Source organism: Lygodium microphyllum, chromosome 24, assembly GCF_053477565.2.
Source record: "Lygodium microphyllum isolate KBCC chromosome 24, Lygodium_microphyllum_v1.1.10, whole genome shotgun sequence".
NCBI lineage: Eukaryota > Viridiplantae > Streptophyta > Polypodiopsida > Schizaeales > Lygodiaceae > Lygodium > Lygodium microphyllum.
Genome location: NC_141158.1, coordinates 127,689,261 through 127,698,997, shown reverse-complemented (window position 1 = coordinate 127,698,997; position 9,737 = coordinate 127,689,261). Strand labels below are relative to the sequence as shown.

The window sequence follows — 9,737 nt, the reverse complement described above, 5'->3', positions numbered from 1 at the left end:
TTCATTATGGCTATACAAAGTGAAAAAAAAAATTAAAAGTTTCGAGAAGATTTGCATAATTTTACTACTTCGATGTGGCTATACAAAGTGAAAAAAATAATTTTAAAAGTCTTGAGAAATTTTGCATAATTTTACTACATTCGATAAGGCCTCAAACTATCCTTTATTGCAGCTATAAAAAGTGATTTTGCATAATTTTACTACATTCAGTAAGGCCTCAAACTATCTTTTATTGTAGCTATAAAAAGTGAAAACTCTTCTTGCTGGTTAACTTTTCTTTTTAAGTAGCTAGGCGGCCCAAAATGTCTACAATAAAGGAACCAAATGGGCGCTAAAAGAAACATCTTAATAGCTAGCAATGTTTGAGAATCTAGTGTGGATATCATCCCCACAAATTTCTTTAAAAAGGTATTGCAATGGGGTGAATCTTTCATACATGTCACTCATTTTATAGAGAGGTGTCAATTTTCTAGTACAAGTATTTGCTATGGGATGAATGTTGCAAACATGTTACTTGCACCAATTTTTGCTATGGGGTGAATGTTGCATACATGTTACTCGTTTTATCATTAGGTAGCATTACACATGGGTTTCAAGTATTGGAAACACTAAAATTTTTAAAAAACAAAAAAGGTATTCTTATTTCGAGGTACATTACGTAACAGTTTTTCCAAAAGAAAGTTTTTCCCTTTGTTTTGTTTAGTCAATAGTAGATTTCTCCCTTCGTTTTGTTTTGTCAATGGTGGATTTTCTTCGCATGCAATTGCTTGTAAGGTGAAAAAGGAGTGTTTATCAAACTTCAAGTTTCCAAACTTACAGCTTTTTCAGAGATTATTCTAGGTTTTAAAGTGTGTCCATAACAATGAGTCATAACAACAAATGAACTAAAAGTTTTCAAAGAGTTAGACGAGTTTTGTGTTTTCTTGGTTATGAAGGAAATAATGGAGCAACAAAAAAAACACAATACTAGCCATTGAGGATGAAGGCGATGAACATTCTTGGAAAAAACAAGATGCCATCTACACGAAGATATTGCAATCTTCATTTCTTTAAAAATGTATCAAAAGTAATCATACTATCAATTTTTTAATGTTTTAAAGAAACAAATTTTTTGCAAGATTTTAATTTATCAACAATGGTAAGGGAAGAGTGAATGTTGTTTAAGAACTTCTCTTCAATAGACCAATCCATTAGATCTTTGATCAACAAATCCTAATTTCGTTTGCATGCAAGGACTAGAATATGGTTAACGCTTCGTTCAAAACAATTAAAATGACAAGATTACTATTTTATAAAATGATTGGGAATATCCAACTTCAAATTTTCTAAAACCAAAATTTAAATACCATGCAACAAGTCCAAACTAAAAGAGAAAGGCTATTTGATTATACCCTTTTCACTCCAAGCAATCATCACATAAATTGTAAATGTTAATGCTTTAACGACTGTATGGTATCAAAAGGTTCTGTCCAAAGGTAATTAGGTGCCAAGAATTTATCCAATGAATGATCATAGAAATTTCGTAGAACATCGTCTCAATTGGTAACCAAATATATTCTTGTGGATGGTGGGAATTAGCTTGGGACTTTAGGGTAAATTTTCACTCTTTTTTTTTTGATAAGTAGGACAACATACATTATGATGCATGACAATATTATGATGCATGACAATATAGATAGATTGGTACCCACTTATCATTTAGCATAGTAGAGCTTCTAATCCTTCTATGGTGGTCCATGAAGGTTTCACTAGGATGGTTGGCACATGTAGAAAAATAGGTTTTGCTAGCACATCTTTTGGTAGTGGACGGAGAACCAAACAATTATTCATGGTTGTGTGAGGTAGCCTAGTATTAGGGGCAAGGACTTGAAAGAGTATGTTCTTGCCCTTGGAAGAGTATGTTCGATAAATTAGGTTGCAAAGCGGATTAGCTCATTTGGCTGAGATTCAAGATACTCTTCATCCTAAAAGTTAGTTCATATGAAATAACAAGATTGCAGGTTTGGAAGCCTCAATGTTAAATTGAAATAGGAGTTTTTTGAAAGGTCATTTAAAGAGACATTAATGTTGAGGTGAAAGGTGTGTAAGCTTATTGGGATCCTAATGGGGCAACGTACTCAACACTTCATGCCAATAAGCATGGAAAATCCTTTGGCATATTCCATGTTGGTGAAGTTTTTGAGGCTCCATTTATCACTTTTTTGGCATTGTAAGATATCGTATTTTCTACCCTTATGGGGCAACGTACTCAGCACTTCATGTCAATAAGCATGGAAAATCCTTAGGAATATTCCATGTTGGTGAAGTTTTTGAGGCTCCATTTATCACTCTTTTGGCATTGTAAGATATCGTATTTTCTACACCATAAGATAGTGAACCTCAATTTTTTATACCATCATCTCATCGCCTTGTTGCTCCACAAGTGGGTCTACTTGATCTATTTTTCAGATAGTAAGATAGTGAACCTGAATGGTACTATACAATAATTTTTTATAAAGTAAAGTTTGGTCCTTCCCATTTTGGCCTTATTTTTTAAGACCATTAGCATTCATATCTAATCAAGGTGAAGGCTGCTTTGCAAATTTTAATGAAGAACATTATGTGAAGAGTAAAAGTACAAGTATCACATTTTAGTGTGCTTACCACTTAGTTGGTATGTACTTCTTCCATTTGCAAGCGATGGGGTGGAAATTAAAAACAAAAGTTCAAATATTTTTCTGCATTTTGATTTCTAAAGTATAAACTTACATGTTAGACATTTATCAATAAAGGATAAGCTTGGCCAATTACATTTTCAATGCATTTGTACTCCAAATTGGGAGTCTAACTTCATCCTCTACTATAAACTTACTTTCTACATATCAAAAACAATTTTTACATCAAAGATTTTACAACCTATTCATCAAAAGATCAAGAACAAGCAATCGAAAAGATCAAGAACAAGCAATTTAAGACATCTTATATATTTTCCCCAAAGTAGGTCAAAAAATCATTATCACTAATATAAAGAGACTAAGACTTCATCAATTGCAACGTTATCAACAAGATTTCGAATCAATTAATTATGAAATACTTGATAACGACTTAAATTTAAAATCGTACAAAAGCATTGACTATTAGAGTGTTTGGTTTCTAACCAGCAGTGGAATGAAAGGTGGTGTAAGGTTAAAATACTTACACTATTCAATACTAATCAACATCTTATTTCAGCCTCAAAGTAAAATGGCTTTACACCAAAGACACTTGCACAATTCATGGATCAAAAGATTTAAGGCAAGGGACTACTACAAGTGGGGTATGTAATCCGACAATTGTTTTTCCTATTGAATCTACAAGTGAAAAAGCTCTCTATTACAATGCCAACAGAGATACCAAATATTATCAAAGTAATGGTCACCATCTAATTGAACAAGTAATCAAATAGTAATCAACATAATATTTTTCACAATAGCCCATATCTTTATTCACTTGTTAATTATTTAGTGTTGATTTAATTGCATGAAGATCTTTGCTACAATAATCTTCAATATCTATGTCAACATCATAACAACTACTGCTTTCCCAGTTTTCATAGTTAAAAAATTTATTACACTATTGCTTAATAACTTATCATAGTGAATTAAACAATCAACATGACTAACTACATATTCAGTTATCCATCCTACTCTTGAGAGCATATGTAGGTAATCTTCAATCACTTGCCGTAACAATTTCAAAGCACAATTTATGCACTTCTCTTGGATGTAACAATTTCTTGTTTTCAGAGACTGCAAAATAATAATAATAATAACAATAATAATAATAGTGGGTAACATATTAATCTACCTCACTACCCAACTTCCATCAAACCCAGAAAGAAGTTTTCTTCAATGTAACAATTTCTTGTTTTCAGAAATTACAAAAAATAGTCTACCTCATTACCCACATTCCACCCTACCCAGAACCACAAACAAATCAGCCCAAGAACTAAGGCTCTCGTACTATCTCATCTTTCAAATCCATGATCGAATGCTTCGATATTGATGGCTAAAAATTATGCTATAATTTCATGGCCAAAAACCCATTTATACAAATTTTCTTAATGCATTTATAAATTTGGACTGCAATCATAAATGCAATCTACCAACTTACAATTTAGGTGGCCAGTATTGATAGGTGTCAATGCCTTGGAGTTGCCCAACCCTGCATTCTGAAACAAAATTTAAGTACCATGCGACGAGCAAAATGAGACAAGAGCAATTTCATCAAACCCTTTGGACCTACCCATTTGGTCCCTTGCGACCGTTGGACCTACCCATTTCGTCCCTAGTAAGGAGTCCAACCTTCACAAGTACCTAAATAACCGGATTGATATCAGAAGGTTGTGATTACGACACTAACCAGTCCAGAGTCCTATCAAGGCAGCATGGTGATCTTTCTGTTGAAACGACGCCAGACACCATTTATTCCGACCCCACGAAGGTACTGCCGCCTACTTTCAACAATTTTGGGAGCCTGAGCCCTAACCAAAGGAATTTCATCACAAGACTTTCATTTTAACTATGAGAGCGCCATCAATGTAATTATCAGTGATAAACCATATTGCGCATGGCGAAAGGAATAGGTCCAGTGCGGCAACAGGCACATCAGTATTCAGTCCTCTTGCAGCTTCAGATTTGTGTCCAGTGACAGCTTTGCTTCCGCTTCCACGGGCAAACTCCAACGCTTGCATGCCTAGGGCTGAAGCCTCTGGCTAGCCTAAAGCCACTGGATACTCTTTGAGAACCGCAACTAAGGACCTCAGACAGTGCCTTTGATTAACAGCACAGTTTGCATCTCAGACGGTAATTCCAAAAATGATATTATCATCATAGGTCCCATGGAGAACGTTAACTTCCTTTCTGTGGGAAAGGACTGCGACGCAAACGACCGCGAAAGAGAGAGACCTAGTGTGTAAGATGTGGGGGACGGAAATTGCGAGACTACTCACGACCGAAGACAGGAGAGCAGCTCGCCGGATTGATCATACCCAGCTTAGCTGTAGCAGGCGTACCATTCAACGACCAGCGAACGGAGTATCGCAGTGTTGTACACACAAGCCTGCGTGAGAGGAAGAATTAGAAATCTGTCGTTCTTTCGAGTCACAAAACGTGCATAGACGCAGGCGCAGAGAGAGCGCGAGAGTAAGAGCAGGAAGAGGAGAAGGCGATGTTAGGTAAATCTTTATATCCGTTGGCTAGGGTTTTGTGAGTTTGGGGGTTTCGTCCGTCTACAAGAGCCCGCGGTCCACACGATGATCGTGGAAAGAAACTGTAGAACCTTTGGCTAGTGGAGAACCTAGCAAACTTAACTGGTCTTGAACCAAAACTTGCCAACACATTCCATGGAGTGCAACGTCTACCGTGGTGTTGATAGTATTCAAGAAATTGAAGGCACTATAGTAGCTATCATGTACCAAAAATCGGTCGATTTTCCCAATCTTGTCATGGTCCCCACACCAAATCTTCAAACATCCAATGTCGTACCAATTACAATGGGCACTTAGATTGTACATGATAATCTTTGCAAGTCATGGTATGTACTTGTGGTTCGATAAACTACATGTGGTTGTGATGGTAATGCTTTTCTTAAAAGGCTAATATTGTTGTGACAAACAAAATGTTATCAATGGTTAGATTCTTTTGCAAAAGAAAATGGAGGCGGAAATATTCATTACATGAACATAGATTGTGCAAAGCTATATGAGTGCTATACAATATGTATGTTGGAGAGGCAGCATAATTATCTTCGTAGCTTTGTTAATATTTTTCTTAAACAAAACAATAATAAAGGCTATTTACATCCATCGGCAAGCTTTAACGCACAACATTAGCCACTTTTGGCAAGCAATTTGTGTGCTATTGTAAACATATGAATTCACTTTCTAAAAACCTTAAACATCACTAGGCTATCATTCCTAATGGCTTTGTATACATTCTTCAGCATGGATTTTTTATTCCTTCTTCAATAGCACTCTGTTTCGATTGCTTCATGTATGCTTTATCATCACTCACCACTCTCACTACATTCCACAGCTTCAAGGATGCTACATTCAATCTTCTTTGATCTTCAAAAACGCATTCCTCGTCTTCACCAAGTCATTTAGACCTGCATTCTTAAACCAATCTCTCAAATTCATCCATAAACTCCTAACATCTCTTCATGCCCAAAAAAGGTGTTTGATAATTTCTAATGCATAGCATAGAAAATACAGTTCATGTTTACTTTCATCATTCTCTGTGCCCTATCTTTGGTGGGTAGTTTTCTTGCCACTACTTTCCAAAGAAAAACATTAATTCGACGGCTTGGAATTGCAACCTTAGAAAGTCTCCTTCCCCATGTGACCACACTTGTGTGTGGGTAGCTAACCTTCCAGTTGTTGGATACCTTCGAATGGATATCCAATGCATCTACATGGAAATCTTGCTACTTTCCCACTTTAATTGTCAAGTTACCTAGCCATGATTACTTACTTCTTCTTCTATAATATTTCCTCCACCCATTTTCTCTCTGTTGCTTATAGCTTGAATTTGACTGCAATTTTATCTATGGAATAACTTCTGCCCTATCTTCATTCCAAAGATCCTTCCCTCTTAACAAACCTTTAAATGTTATTTTACGGGTTAACTTGGAATTGATGTTGAACATACTACTTAACAAAACAAGCTACCTTGTACTATGTTTCGATAAAAGACAATGCCATTATTGGTTGCTTATTAGGCAGAATTTTAATGTAACTTAACCCTACCTAGCACTTTGAGGTGATCGCCATATGCAATCTAATCGTACCTTTATGATTTTCATGTGAGCAACTCAACTATACGCGAATTACTTAGTTGATTTAACTAACCCACGATTAGAGATGATCATCCCTTTTAAAGATGCAAATACTTCCTTCTAAATTAGCAAGTACTTTTCCCTAAAAGATGCAAGGAACTGCAAGATGTATGCAATGTATCATTCCATGCAAAGTTGCGATTTCAAGACTATAAACATTTTCCTTCTATACAGCTGTAAGATTTACAATGATCTTTTCTTTTCCTTGCCCTAAACCATAATGATGCAACGAAATCAAAGCTTTAATATTTTTAATGAAGATGCATTCAAACTTTGATAAAGAACTCCACGCATGAGCGAATGCCATGAGTCCATAATTAATTTAATCCTTCCTTTAGCACTTAACCCGACCTAAAATATAACCATCTTTGCATGCAATTTGCAAAGTTCATAATTTCCTTTTCATGCATTGCGACTATTTGGATATCATTCACTGGGCGTCTAAGATTATCTCATACACGAGTCACAACTAGGAAATTATTACCTAAGTGCCTTATGTGTTTTATGTGCTGTTCTTTTCGCGAGCCAACAAGGATGCCTTTAGACAAATCCACCTTTTAACTTATGCAATATGCATTCAAGAGTGCAACTATCCTTGACCATGCAAGTACTCGTCATGCAACTTAACTTGGTAATTCGATGCGAGTATATAAATTCCAATGTGTTCAATCTTGCCTACGAGAATTAATGACATGCTTAATGCATCCTTTTCATGCAAAATTAATTTTAGGAACTTGGGCATTAAGAGTCAGGGCGTTGTTCACTCGCGTACTCGGGGTGGAAGCTCCCGTGTATGCTCCTCTCGCCTTTTGCTTCGGAGCCATTTATGCAGTGAATTTCATCGCAGCAACTCCCCCTTGGTTTACTCACGTGTTTCGAAGTCTCTCAGTCCAAGATCTCCTCTTCCGCGCAGGACACAGGCCTTGCAGTCACGATTTTTTTAAAAACCGGGGAAGGTCCGGGAGAACAAGGCTTATGAAGGCTTTAATAGAAGCTTCCAAGCTTTTGTCCCACAGGGAATGACGTGGGCGGGTCCACTCTCTCTCTCTCTCTTTGTGTGCAAGATATGATGTTGCACAAGCCACTTGCATCAAATCTTTGAAATAGGATGAGTGTCTTGAGTGGGTCCACTCTCAATAGCTTATGGTGTTTAGGAAAAAAGGGGCAATTATGACTCATTATGGATGGTTTTAAGCTTTCTAAACAATAAGAAAAATGGAGATGGTATAAAAGAGAAAAATGAAGAGGATTGAAGCCTAGTAGGATTCATTTTACATTCTTAAGATGAGTCAATTATAATATAGTATGGATTGGCTTGATTGAGCTTTAATCTCCATTCGAAAATTATGTGTCTTTTTTGTGATGGTATTTACACCTTTATATTTTCATTCATAAATTAACAAGTCAGATGTCATTTTAATTTTTAAATAATTTATCATGTTGTATGTATTATAGTTTTGTGAAGACTAGTATTCGAAAGCAAGAAAAGTACCTTACATAAATATTAGAGTGATCAATATAGATTTTCTCAAATAACATGCTTTAAGTAATAGAAATGTAAAAGTTTTGAGTGAGTCTTTGTTGAAGGGAAAATTTTGGGAAAAGCCCTCCCCCTAAGAAAGGCCCATCCCTTGAGGAGCCTTTCACTCGAAAACATTAGGGTACTTGCAAAAATGAAGATTGATAGGGATAAGTTTTCTGTGTGCCTCATTGTAATGTCTTAGTTAGCCAAACAAAGCCTCCTTATACATTAAAGAGAGGTTTTGGGGGGTCTACCACATGGTGCACTCATATACCCTTGAAACATGTGTGTGTGTGTGTGTGTGTGTGTGTGTGTGTGTGTGCGTGTGCGTGTGCGTGTGCGTGTGCGTGTGCGTGTGCGTGTGCGTGTGCGTGTGCGTGCGTGCGTGTGTGTGCGCGTGCGTGTGCGTGTGCGTGTGCGTGCGTGTGCGTGTGTGTGTGCGTGCGTGCACGCGCGTGCACACACACTGCACGCGTGCGTACGTACGTGTGCGCACATGTGCAAAGAAGATTATAGTATGTAATATTGTAATACATAATACATAATGTATTAATTAATATAATTTGAGGGGTCTACACATGCTCCACATGGCAAACACCTAAAACCTCTCCTTATTATATAAGAAGGTTAGAATACATTACACACACACACACACACACACACACACACACACACAATGGGTGCACTCTAGTTGGAAAGAACACTTGGATAAGCTTCACACAATCTTTGAACGATGTAGGCTCTACTCTCTCTTTGAACGCCCTTAAACCCCAATTTTGGGTAAAACACAGATGTATCTTAGGGCACGTGGTGTCCAAGAACGACATTGCCACTAACTTCTCTAAGATCAGGGTTATTGTCAACTTGCCAGCACCAACCAACTATAAGGAAGTTTAGTGCTTCCTAGGACACACAGGATACTATCGACACTTCATTCTCAACTATGCATTGATTGCTAAACCACTCTACAAGTTGTTGATTGTATTCAAGTGGACTGAGGAGTGCCAATGCGCTTATGAGGAGTTTAAAAAGGGTCTCACTACTCACAAATTTTACGAGTCCCATACTAGAACATAACATTCCATGTGCATATTGATGCGTCAAAGTTTATTGTTGGAGCCATTTTGTGCCAACCTGGCGAACATAACCTTGATTATCCACTGAGCTTTGCTAGTAGACAACTCATGGATATGGAAATCAACTACTCCACAATGAAGAGGGAGGGTTTGGCCATGGTATTTACTGTAAAGAAAATTCGGCATTATCTTTTGGCTATGCCCTTTACCTTCTTTGTTGACCATCAAGCCTTGCTTTATCTTGTTAATAAACCTTGTGCTACTAGTAGACTCGTAGCTTGATG

General features: G+C 36.9%; 1 non-coding gene across 1 annotated transcript; it reads right to left on the bottom strand.

Moving 5' to 3' along the window:
• Positions 1 to 4,771: 4,771 nt before the first annotated feature.
• LOC148015630 (small nucleolar RNA snoR77Y) lies at positions 4,772 to 4,857 on the bottom strand. The gene has a single exon (XR_015688548.1). It is a non-coding gene; the product is annotated as a small nucleolar RNA snoR77Y (small nucleolar RNA).
• Positions 4,858 to 9,737: the final 4,880 nt, after the last annotated feature.